Source organism: Merops nubicus, unplaced genomic scaffold, assembly GCF_000691845.1.
Source record: "Merops nubicus isolate BGI_N331 unplaced genomic scaffold, ASM69184v1 scaffold25157, whole genome shotgun sequence".
NCBI lineage: Eukaryota > Metazoa > Chordata > Aves > Coraciiformes > Meropidae > Merops > Merops nubicus.
The window spans coordinates 3,512-16,755 of record NW_008619974.1 but is presented as its reverse complement, the minus strand read 5'-3'; positions in this window follow the sequence as shown (position 1 = coordinate 16,755).

Here is a 13,244-nt window from a genome sequence, read left to right as displayed (position 1 = left end):
GGCATCTTCGTCCTACTGAACACCCCGGAGAGGCCGGAGCTGGTGCGGTCCTCTGACCCAAACTGTGACCCCAACAAGAACATTTCATGAACGTGCAATAGAGAAACCTCATCAACTTAGCCTAAGATGGAGTGGCTGTCATGGGTTCCACTTCCCATATGCTGTGACTGTGAGATGCAAATGCTCTAAGTGTGACAGGTTTTCTGAACTTTTATTGTCCTTTTATAAAAAAATATAAAAGTGCTTTTTTAGGTTTTTATCCACAAGTGAGTGTGCACCCACTACTGTATTTCTGGATTCCTGGGGAGCAATGGGAAATCCATTTGATATGTTCTCAGTTCCCATCTCCTTCCCTTCTTATTTTTGAAAAGGCCCTTATTTAAAGTTTCAAGCAATAAACAGCAGCAACAGGGAAAGAAAGCCCACGGCGCTGTGGAAGCACCTCTGTTTGCACAGTGGCAGGGCCCAGGCTCCAGACCAGCCTGCAGCCTCCACCCCCCTGCACCTCCCCACAGCTGGACTTGATGATCCTGAGGGTCTTTCCCAACCTAAAGGATCCCATGATTCTAAAAAGCACTACCTTTGCAACTGCAGAGGTGGTGGGAGTGAATATTTGTTCTGCTTTTTTTCCGGCTTTCCTCCTCCCCTCTCTTGTGTGGTGTTTTGGGGAGAAAAGGACTGGGGTGGTGGAAGGGACATCCTTTCCCAGGACACTGTTGCACAACCAGGTGAAAATCCTCTCTCCCACCCCAGCCTCTGAAGTGTCAGGTATTGACCACAGTGTAACTGGAGACCAGACCGGACAGGGATCCATTCAGGTGTGGCATTTCCTGTACTTCTGCATTTGCCTTTGTACTGGATGTGCTTTTAACTAAAGCAGGGGACTTCACCGAAGCTGTCAAGCTACCCTGCTGAGTTATTATCCTCCCATCTGTTATTTAAGAACAGCCCTAGAATACTTGAATGTCTCCACAGTCCTCCCATCAGATAACACTGTAACTGCTGCATTTTACACCAAAAAAAAATAACTGTCAAGCTGGGCTCCAAGCCAACTCTTCCTCCATCCCTTCCCAAGTGTTCCCCGATGGGTATTGTGTGTGGTCAAGTGGTCTTGGTCAGTGTTCCGTGGCTTGCTTAGTGCGTGTGGTCACCTCTAGCCAGCCTTCCTCTGCAAAAACCAGTTTCTCGCTCGCGTTCGCTTCTGTCTGCAGGGAGTTCAGAACAAGCAGCTCTCTTTGTTGACCTTTGTATTTTCTTAATTTGTAACATGTATGGGAAATGGCAATAATTTCCAGGAGATTTCATGAATGTGAAAGAAAACCTGCAATGGTTTTTATGGAGTGTAAAAAAAAAAAAAAAAAAAACCACACCAAAAAAATAAAGGCGAAAAAAAATGCCAGGAAAAGAAATTTGTTTGTTACACACTTGGAATGAGCTGCAAAAGTGCTCTGGCAGAGCTTGGTGGCAGGAGAATGTCACCTGGGAAAAGCACCATGACCCAAAAGTGGTGTAAGGAGATAATCATCACTGGTCTCTATGCTGAAAGTCTCCCATGTCTATGGAGGGGAGAAGGTGAGGCAGGGATTGTTTTAAACAGAATGATGTGAGTCACTGTGGTGTCACTTCCCAGCAGCCGTGCAGGCGCTTCTGGTTTGATTTACACATTTTATATAAGATTTGCCATCTTGCTGAAGATGAAAATCTGAACTAGGTACAGCCCCCACTTCCTTCCTGAGCACATGCCATGGGATGCTGCATGCCCTGGTCCCTAGCGTGACGCTCGTGGGTGGCCTGTCGCACAGGCCACCCACTAGTGTCGTGATAGGGACCAGAGCATGTGAGTAATGCTCATCTTTTCTTTTTCTTTAATGAAAAAAAAAAGTTAATTTGAAGTGCCAGCATGTCTGAGCAGTTTCATACACCGTTTCAGCTGGAATTTTTTAGGCTCTTTCTGGCTCATCACTGCAGCACATTTATAATCTGGATTTTCAAGCTATTGAGTTGAACAATTTATGGTAGATACCTGAGTTACAAAGCGTCTATGCCCTGCGGGGTTCATCCATTTCTAACTTATCCCCGGAGAGGCAAATCTCATGGCTAAAAAGTTGCCATTGGAGATGATCCCTGGATTCCTTCCCTGTGTCAGGGGGACCTGGCAACAGCCCTGTCTGGGCTCTGGGAAACCCAAACATGGAACCAGAAGCTGGCACAGTGAGGCAGGTGAACTAGTAAGAGCAGATCAATTACATTTTTAGGTGATTCAGTTGTTCTGGCAAGAGCTCCCTGGAAATCCACAGTCAGATGTAGTGAAAATGCCTCTCAGCCCACACAAGCTCCCCCAGGGAGAAAGGCTGATAGGCTTAGTGAGAGGGGCTGCGTTCTGATCATGGAGACCTACAACCTCAACAGAAACAGCAGCCAAGAGCTCTCATTAAAAAAGTATAAAAGCCCTTCTGTGGTAAAGACCAGCTTTGTTTCTCAAGGATGAGGACATTAAAACCCTCTGTAGAGCCATTGATGTTCACTGCCGGAACCTGCAGAGCACGAGGCAGCAGGCTGAAGGGGTTAATGGAGGGGCTGCTGGCCTGGGCAGATTAGACCACAGCAGCTGGAAAAGATCAGGAGCCAAGCATAGGAGCCAGGTATTTAGAAGAGAGGGAAGGCAGCTGCTCTGGTTTTGGAGAGGGGCTCTGATCCTGGGCTTAGCACAGCTTGTTGGCAGGGGGAGATGCTGGGCTGGGATTCAGAAAGGATGGAGGGCCAGAGTCCTGCAGGAACCTTACAAGGGGTTCTTGTCATGCTGGAGTCCAGGAGCCTGAGGCTTGTGCTCCTGCCCAGGGCACCGTACCCCTCTGCTTGGCTGGTCCCAACTCACACCTCCCTGCAAGAAGCTCCAGCATTCAGAGCAGAGTGAGATGTAAATGCTGCCTCCCAGAGGGATGTGTGTCCATGCTTCCGATGGTGCCTGCTTTGCTGTATCAGTCCTAATGTAAGACTTCTGTCCCCAGCTCAGCTCCTCCCTTGGACAGCTTGGCAGATCCCATCTTCCTGAGGGGCCATTATAGCCACCTGACTGCAGGGGTCTGGGGACAGAGTAGGTGCTTTCTTCCCTCCCTGGCCATGCCACTCCCATGGGCAGGAAGGAGCACAAGACCAAGCACCAATGTGTGAAGGTGAGTGTGACAAATTGGGATGGCATATACCTGGGAGATGGGATAAGCTTGAACTTATGTGGCCAGGGCAGAAATCCTGATTCTCTGCTTCCAGACACCAGCACAAAACAGCTACCTCCACCCTTGGGGAAAAGAAGAGCTCTGACAGTATTTTGTGGCTTGGGTAGGATGGCAGATTTAGGGGGCTTTTATAGCGCAGATGGGCTTGGTTTCAGGTAGCTCATTTCTAGGGAGGGAAACTCAGATCCGGCAGGTGCTTGGGTGATATCAGAGCTGAAGGATAAGGACTGACAGTGACAGGGGCTGAACTGGCTGGTTCAGTGTGCCCATGTCCCTCATCAAGCTTAATCTTGGTGAAGGTGTAGGGATCTCAAAAAGTTCTGATGGAAATTACAGACCTAAGTAGCTGTAACAGCAAGGGGAAGAAATGCTAAGGGGATACTCTCAGACATCAGAAAATGCAAGTGAGGCAAAGATGCCAGGAATGCTGTGCCCCTAGGCAAAGCTTTGATTAGAGCTTATCCTTTATGATACCTGAACCCAAAGAAGATGACAGGAAATGTCACAGAAAATGGGATTTTGCGGGTTCTGCTGCCCATGGAAGTGCTTGTTCAGGGCTCCCATGGGACATTAACATCTCTCTCCATTGACACACCTGGTGGTGTTACCCTTACAGCCTGGACTCCTTGGTGTCATCTGGTACCTGGTCAGATCCTGGCGTGGGACTGAAGGGGGCATGTGTCACATAGCTTTGGTCCCTTGCTTTTCAGCTTGCAAGGAGCAGTCGTGTTGCAAGTGTGAGTGCAGTTGCTCGGCCCTTGTCTCTGCTTTGCACACACTGCCTTTCCTTTCTGCCTCCAAGACAAACTCTTCCAAAAATTGCCACCAAAAATACGTATCTTTACATGGTTGCAAATCAGATTGTGAAGAGATCTGGGGTGGAGGCAGATGGGTGGGTGTTGTCCTTGGATGTCTCTATCCATTCTTTTAATCCAGACAGTTTTCGTGATGTGATTCACAAACTATGCTGGTTACAAAGGCTTCTCCTGCTTCTCCAATTAAAGGACTTTATGAAAGGCAGAAATTATATCCTGACCAGTAAAACCCAAGTAAAATTCCATGGGGAGTTTGTACTGAGGTGGCCAGTCCCTGAGCAACACAAGGTAGGTATCTCTTCTTAGCTTCTTGCCTTCTGGTGGTGAGCTGTGTTTTTCAGGAGACAACGTGTGACCCAACAAGGTATTCTGCAGGCGTTGGTACTTGTGTGCTAAACAGCACACTTACCTGGCCGGGAAGCCAGATGTCCAAATGTACCTGTAAGATGGCAAAAATAAGTGAGGCTCCAGGCATGGTGGATTTGACCCTCCATCTCCACTTTTCACAGTTTTATGTTAATTGGAGAGGAGACACGCTGCCAGCTCACTCTCTGGGGAGAAAAAAGCAGGAACCAATTTTCAGAGACACATAAATATGGAAGTAGGATTTTTTTTGGCGTGGGAGGTGTTACCAGTATCACACATTACAGTTCCTTGGCTTTATCACATCATAGGCTTTTACCAAGACATGAGTAAGTTCACTAAATAAGGAATATGAAAATAGCTTGTGAAATAGGTTGAGTCATCAGAGAAAATCAAATGAAGTTCTGACACTGGGGCCTCCGTCATAAAGTCCTACTTTGTTTTACTGTTGCATTATAAAATATGGGGCCATTTCAATCTATTTACTTCAGCTTCAAAATTCTAAATACTCTGACATCTAAGTAATGCTTACCAAATGGATTAATTTTTCTGTCATCAGCAGTTCTGCATCCCTATGCATCTTGCCTACAAACACTTGCAGGGGATGTAGAGGTTACCGAGAGAAATGGCTTCTGTGGATACAGCTGAAATGCTCAGCACTTCTTCCAGCTTTGTCTGGTTATGAAAATGGATTTATGGCACCTAGATATCCCTTTCAAGTACTGGCCTCCCCCATGGAAGTCTCTGGCTGTTATTTGTAGCTCCTGGGAATCCTACCAGAACCTGTTGGTGCTAGGAACTATACAAATACCAAACAAACCCAGAAAGTCAGTAACTCAAGACCAGGAGTGACCGTGGTAGATAGAAAGAAGCTCAAAGCCCCTTAGAGACAGCATTGCCCTAGGACTCTCATATTTCTGTTGTTTTGTTGTGTTTTTTTTTTTTTTTTCTCCATATTTCAGAATAGGACCCATGCTAGGGAGACTAGGGGGAGAAAGCATCTCTAGGAGACAAGCACGCATGGAATCCATAGAGTCATAGAAACATTCATGTTGGAAAAGACCCTTAAGATCATCAAGTCATACCTTTAAGCCACCAGTAAACCATGTCTCTCAGCACCACATCTACATGCCTTTTAAACACCTCCAGGGTGGGCAGATTCAGGCTGGACATGAGGAAGAAGTTCTTCACCATGAGAGTGGTGAGACCCTGGAATGGGTTGCCCAGGGAGGTGGTTGAGGCCCCATCCTTGGGGGTCTTTAAGGCCAGGCTGGATGAGGCTCTGGGCAGCCTGATCTAGTGGGAGGTGTCCCTGCTTATGGCAGAGGGGTTGGAACTGTGTGATCCTTGTGGTCCCTTCCAACCTTGACAGATTCTGATCTGTTTTAGCAGAGGACTTTAGAGCCCTAATGGCTCAATGGTTGGACTTGATAATCTTGGAGGTCCCTTCCAACCTAAAGGATTCTGTGATTCTATGATTCCCTGAGCAGCCTGTTCCAAGGCTTAACAATCTTTATGGTGGATAGTTTTCACCAGCATGGGAGAAAAGACTCACCCCCACCTCGCCACAGCCTCTTTTCAGGTAGTTGTGGAGAGCAATGTCTCCCCTTTGCCTCCTCCAGGTTAAACAACCCCAGTTCCCTCTGCTGTTCCCCATAAGACTTGTTCTCTAGACCCTTCACCAGCTTCAATGTGCTTCTTTGGACATGCTCCCGCACCTCAATGTCTTCTAGTGAGGGGCCCAAAACTGAACACAGTATTCAAGGTGTGGCCTCACCAGTGTTGAGTATGGGGGAAAATCACTGCCCTCGTCCTGCTGGCCCCATTATTTCTGATACATGCCAGGATGCTGTTGGCCTTCTTGGTCACCTGGGCAGGCTGTTGGCTCATGTTCAGGCAGCTGTCAACCAACACCCCAAGGTCTTTTTCCTCTGGGCAGCTTTCCAGCCACTCTTCTCCAAACCAGTAGCATTTCATGGTGGTGTTGTGACCCAAGCACAGGACCCAGAAATTGGCCTTGTTGAACCTGATACAACTGGCCTCAGCTCATCTATCCAGCCTGTCCAGGTCCCTCTGTAGATCTTTCCTACTCTTAAGGAGATCAACACTCCTGCCCAACTTGGTGTGAAAACTTACTGAGGGTGGACTTGGTCCTTTCATCCAAATCATAGAGCCATTGTACGTGATGTACATGAGCAGAAGTGGGAAATACCTGTAGTATAAGTCCTGCAGCTGCATGACACAGAGGTCCCTGCCCCAGCCCATGCTTGCTGCAGTCACGCCTAGGAGTTCAGGACAAGCAGCACATAAAGGATGTGATCTGTTGGGACTGTTAGACACTCTGAAATGACTGGTAATTTGGTTTTACTGAGCTACTGGTGGTAGTAAAGTTGCTCACATGAGTAAATATTCATTAGACCAGGCTTAAGTCTTCCAAGTGAAATAACAATATAGTTTTTCATGGGCTACTTTTTATTTTTTAATGTGTGTGAATAGTGGTTTATTTCTGTCACACAGATACTCCATTTCTGAGATTCCTTTGTAAAGCAGACGGCATTTGATAGTGAGTCATCTCTCGTTATTAAATTGCCCATACATTGTGAGCTGCCTCCAGGCTCGGATCCAAAGCCTATTGCCTTTGGCAGGGAGGATGTCTCCTGAACAAAATGGGCTTTGGAACAGGCCCTGGATGAATATGTTAGATCTTTATTTTAAGGAAACCTTTTTTTTTCTAATTGGAAATAAACTTGCTGCTGCATTGAAATGGAATATGAGAGCTACAGGACTCAAACTGGAACAACAGGTATATCCTCTTTGCTCTAATGCCTCCAACCATGTTAAGTTAACTGGAAAATCAATTGACACGAATTCCAGCATGACCATTAACTGCCATCCGGCTGGGCCTCGAGAGGCTGGCCAGGATGAAGCGGATTTCTAACAGGGATGGAGCAGAACAGGGGTGGAGTGCATTCATCTCCTAGAGATGCTTTCAACCTGAGGTCTCCCTAGAAACACCCACATTGCCCCAAGTAATTACTGTGGTTAACAGAGAGTCTGGGGGGGGGTGTCAGGCAGTCTGGGATCAATTGTGGGCTCTGCCCTTGGCCTGCCAAGGAAAGCAATGCAGCTGCTCTGTACGCTCCTGCTGGCACAGTCACATTTATCAAAAGCATAAAGGAAGTGAGTGAGACCTCAACTGACCGAGCTGACCAGATTGATCCCTTGAGTATATAGAAAAGGACTGTAGCAGCAAAAATCTATTTTCCACAGCACAGCTCATTTCTCCTGCAGAGGATGTTTCTGCTCTGTTGGTAAAAAGCAGAGCTTTGCTGATGTGGCTTTGCTCACACAAGAAGCATTTTGCTGCTAGAGTGGATCTGAATTTCTCTCTAAATGTTTCTCACAGGCTTAGCCGTATGTCTCCATATCCTGCCTTGCATCAGGGATAATGATACCGATCTCATTCTGTGAAAGGCATAAAACTTCTTCCATTTGTTTGCAACGCACATTAGACCCACGGACAAAGGCTATCCTAAGCACAAAAATCTAGTTACCATGATCTATTTATTGTACTGTGTTTATGAGGCCATATGTTCTATATTACAAGAAAGAGTTTGTTTGTTTGTTTGTTGTGGTTTTTTTCTTCCCCCCCCGGGATATAATGTTTTCCTTAGTTAAAAACAAAACCAATCTGTCAGTGCTTTCAGACAACCAGCACGGGGTAGAGCAGCTGCCCATCCAGGAGGCAGGCGATGGGAGACCTGGGTGGGTGGCAAGAAATCTGTGTGCTACCGAGTGCTAAAGCATTGACATGGTTCAGTTTACTAAATCCAGCTGTGAAGAGCAGCTGGTTTTCTGGCAGTCAGAGTGACATATGCGGGCGGATACGCTCAAGAGAATTGATCAGGGGCCACCAGTGGGGAGAAGGGAGAAGGGGATGATACGTTGTTCCCTGCGTTATTGAGTGCTGAAATGGCTCCTGGCAGTTCTGATTACCCAACCCAGCTGTGAGGAGCTTTTCTGGACCTGGATGTGCCATCTGATGGGGCTATGCCTCAGCCATGAGTGTGAAGAAGGGGGAAGCAGAAGGCTTCTGCATAACTGGCTAGTGCCCTGCTCGATGCTTTGGCTTGCAGCATCCTGGTGAAAAGTCATTGGGACATGTTGGGGACATGTCTGCAGATAGCAGAGGAGGCTGCCAAAAGGCTTCAGACGGCGTTTTCATCTTGGTTTTGTTGTCCCAAACCTGGGTTCCTTACCTGGTATGCAAAATCCAATCAACACAGAGTGGAGATATTTGCTTTTATTCCAGTTCCGTGTAGAAAAGGGGCACCAGGCAACAGTTCGCAAAACTAGCACACGTTTGAGACACCAGCAGGGTCTTACGTACAAAATGGTAACAAAGAAGAAACTACAGTAAGGAAAAGGATTGGTCAGCCATTTCCTCACTCTTAACTTCACATACGAAGGCAGACATTTACCACTCCCTTATCTCGAGGCTCCCGCTACCTTTAGGGACCAGCCGGTGCTTCCCCAGTGTGATACCCCCCCTGCACCCGCGCCTGGGGGTGAGGGCTGCCCCCCCTGCCAACCCTTCTGCAGCCCCCCGGGTTAACCCTTCTCCTTTTGACCATGCCCTGGGGCTGTCCAAGGAGTGTGGCATCCACACCGATTAGCTATGCAAAGGGGTCCATTTTAGCAATCTTTATCTGATCTTTTCTCTCCTCGAGACTCTGCCTCCTTTCAAGCTTAATGCCCCATTATCCCCCCTTAAGGCCTTATCTTGCGAAGCATCTCTTTGTCAGCCTTCCAACAGTTGCTCTTCCCCTTCCCTTCTCTTCCACCCAGCTCCGGGAGTGAGCTGGGGATGCCGGGGGAGGCAGAGGGCACAGCGGGCCAGGGCAAGGGGACATCGTGGAGAATAAACAGCTAGAAGCTTCCTTGCGGACTGGAAAAGATAAAAAAGATGCCCATTATCTGGACGGAACTGTGAAAAGCTGCACCGGTGAAGCCTGCCAGCTTGGGTGTGATAGAAGAAGGTGTCCTGCTGCCCTGGGCTCGGCCTGGGAGGAGCCTGAGAAATGCTGAGCGCTAGCGGGAAGGGAGGTCCAAGATAATTCCTGGGGCACTAGTTCTGGTTTTCATGATAAAGCTGGAAGTTATCTTTGCTTTCCTTTGATCTTCAAAGGACAGGAGGACATTTCACACTGAGTGGAGGCCACCCCGTGTCAGCTGAAGTTGCTGCAGCTTGTGAAAGTCGGTCAGACGCCGTAAGGTCTGCTCACCTGCCTAAGTGTGAAAGTGTCTTGCAGGAAGGAGTCTGTCTTTTCCTGGGGCTGCCGGTTTTGGTGCCCTGGTTAGAAAATCACATTTGTTTGTGGATCTGGAGGCTGCGGATGGATGGCTTAAAGAAGGGGGGAAATCTAGGCAGTGTGGTTCGTCAGTCTGGGTGGATATTGCTTTCTTAGACGGATGCAGTCAGCCAAACCCATGATTTTTGTTCTAAACTAATTACAAATTTACCACAGCCACCTCCTTCCAGGGTGCTAACAAGGTGCAGAGGCAGGAAGAAAGGGATTTTTTTGTGTGTGTTTCAGGGTGCTTTCTGTCAGATGTCCAGTCTGGTGTCTCTGTCAAAGATAATTGTGTCTGTGCCGGCCACAAAGACTGAAAAGAGTGCCCCGAAACGAGGCAGCTCGGGTCAGAGGCTCCAGCGGGCTCTCTCCGCCCCTTGCCCCGCAGCCTGGCTCCCCACATCCAGCGGCTTCTCTGCGACAGCTCCCCGGGGAGTCTGTGTCCTGGCACTGCTGGGAACAGGCTGCAAAGTATGCCTTTGGTCAGCGGTGACGTCCGAGCAGAAACACCTCCGGGGCAGAGACGGGCACCACCGCTTCCCCTTGCTCCCTCACCCACTCTTTTGTAACAGGACGAGCTCAGCCTTCCTGCAGGCGCAGCTTCAGAGCGAGCAGACAGTCCCACAGATGGGGTGATGCAGATATTGATGTCTGCGTGGCTCTCTTACTGCCAAGATCCCATTTACTGCTCGCTGGAACATGAGGAGATTATTTGGAAGTAAAATTATTAATTCACCTCCTTGTCTCCCAAGCTCGGCTCGTGCTGCTCTCTGAGCTAGTGACCTTTTGCCTGGAGTTTGGGATTAGGCAGGTCTTCAGAAATCACCCTCGTTTAGGATTTATTTTGACAACAACCAGTTGAACCTGTCCTCCCAGAGCTGTCCTTGAGCCCTGATGGTGGACAGGAAGGTACCAGGAATGTCAAGGAGCCACCTCCCTGCCCCAATGCCAGTGAGCAGGTGCCCACCCAGCCCCAGTCTAGGGAAACCCCCACGAAAACCACCCTTGCTGCTGGGGCAGCCACTGGGTGCAACTGCTCTGCAGGGCTGAGGGTCCCTGATTTGCTTCTCCTTCACACCTAACCCATCCAAAAAAAAGACCTGGGGGTGCCCTCTAGCGCAGCTGACTCCATAAACAGCCCACTGTGGGGCCCTTCCTTTGTCTGGGGCACAAAAAAGACAAATCGTAGAGTAATGGTTTCTTTGACAAAATTCCCAAACGCAGCAAAGAGTTTTGTTACTTCAGAGCAAAGGAAGACATGGATGGTTTCCAGCCTTGGGCAGGATGTGGTCCCTCCCGACCCACGCTGCCTGGCAGCACAGCTCCCAGCGTGGCACCCGCGCTGGAGCTCCTTTCGTGTGGCTGCAATGCCTTGCTTTACAAAATCAGCCAACCAAGTGAAATGGATTCAACCACAACCACGTTTTATTCATACAGAGGCTCGGCTGAAAGACGGTGAGCAAAACAACTGCTTTCCCTTAATAAACCTGCAGCAGATTCATTCATAATAAAACACACCGTTTTCCAAAGGAACCTTTTTTAAGTGTTTGGTTTATGCCATTGTTTTACTCTGCCACACTCAGCATGTTGCCTTTCTTGAGGAGATGTGGATGAGTGGATTTATGAATGAATACTTCACTGTCAACAATAACTATTTACCTTTAAACATCCAAAGGGTGATAAAGATCAAGAGAAATTTTTTTAAAAAAATATATTTTAAAAAAGAAACCACCTGACTGTTTTGAGTTGTTTAAAGTGAACAGAAACAGAAAAGAAAAAGCAAAAAAGGACTCCCATGCTTTTCAAGGTCAGCAGAGCAGCCAGTGTAAGGAAACAACAGGAGAGCTTGGCAGGTCTCCTGGGGCCTGGCAGGACGGCCGCCCTTCCACCCCCAGCAGCTTATAAGACACCCAGCAGTCACCTCCCAGGGAAGATCTAATGATACACACACGGTGCCCAGCAGTGGAGGCATATGGCTACCCAGTGCCTGGTGGCTCCTGCAGCTGGGCTGGTAGGAGCAACGGAGCAGTTATCACCCTGTTCTCCTTCTCTGAAAGGAGCTGTGCCCAGCAGCACCAGATTGCTCCAGAATCACAGGGACGAGTGCTGTTGCCACCACTGACTGGATGTTTGCACTTTATGTATTATGGTCTTATGGTGTACCACCCTTGGCACCCCTCAGGACCCAGGGGCTGTGGGCAGGGAACAGGGGTGCTGAAATGTTGGGGTTTGAACTCCAAGCCCCAAATTAAGGTTGACATATGAGTGATTCCCCCAGCCCTTCCTACAGCCCTTCAGAAAGAGGTGGTGAGTTTGCCTTATAGCGTCCCCCCAGGGTGCGGCCGGCCCTGCAGGGAGAGCCAGAAGGGAAATGAGCCCCAGGGGTCCCGCATTGAGTTGACAAAGGTCAGGTGTCTGCTTGGGGATAAAAGCTGGGACCACTTGTAGGAAGGGAGGAGGGTCTGTCTGTGAAGTGGGTGCACTTCACAGAGCTTTCTGGTTGAGGAGGGACCTCCTGACTCTCCTGGAGCTGGGTCCTGGTCAGCTTGGATCTTTGTAAACGTGGGCTAGGAGGGTGAGAGCTGGCCATGTGGCTACCTTTATCCTATGTGCTTAATCTGTTGACCTGACTGGTTCCCATTCCATCTATGGGAAACCTTGGTTCCTTATTTGTTCTGCCTATTGTTGGTTGGGTGATGTTGTTGTTGGGGTCCTTGGGGGTAATGTTGATTGTATGTGAATTAAGTGACTTGTTTGTACCCTCAGCGACTGTTCAGGGAATATCTTGTCTATATTCAATACAGTTGCCTTACTGGTTCGTCTTTCTGCTGGTTGTGTCATTTGTGCTAGGCCTAGTCATTGGCAAAACAGGTGCTCACAACATAGGCACGAGAGACAAAAAGAGCAGAAAAGAGCCTGCGGGTGGTGGGAGCAGGTGTCCCCCATTGGAACACAGACACTGCTGACTAACAGTGTGCTGCCAGCATCTGAATCTGGAATGAACTAAAGCATCTACACCTTAACAGAGCCTTTAAAGGGTCTTGCAGGCTTAAGGCTTCCTCTTCTAAGTTTTTTGACAGGCAGATGATCACTGGCAAAGATACAGGCACTTCTGCAGGTTTTAGTGAGGGCTCAGACTCTTGCATCGCAAGGCACAGGGGCAACTACAAGCCTTGAGAGCAACAGATCTTGGTAACTTTGCTTGAAAAAATTCTTGGAAAGGAAACATGTCGGGCTGGCTTGCATGTTTTTCAGAATAAAGGCTCCTTGTTCCTTGAAAGCCTGGTGGATTGAGCACACTGAAACTGATGTGCATGGCCAGGTATGTTGAGAAAGGGCTGGTTTCTCTCACTTCACTTGCTAGAATCTCCACTGAATTCAAAGGTGAGAGCAAGACGTGTTGTGCCCTTGCTGCTTTAGGATTCATGCTTGACATGGGTAGCTCAGGAGGTGAGGTATTCCTGGCTGGCCCCCAGTTA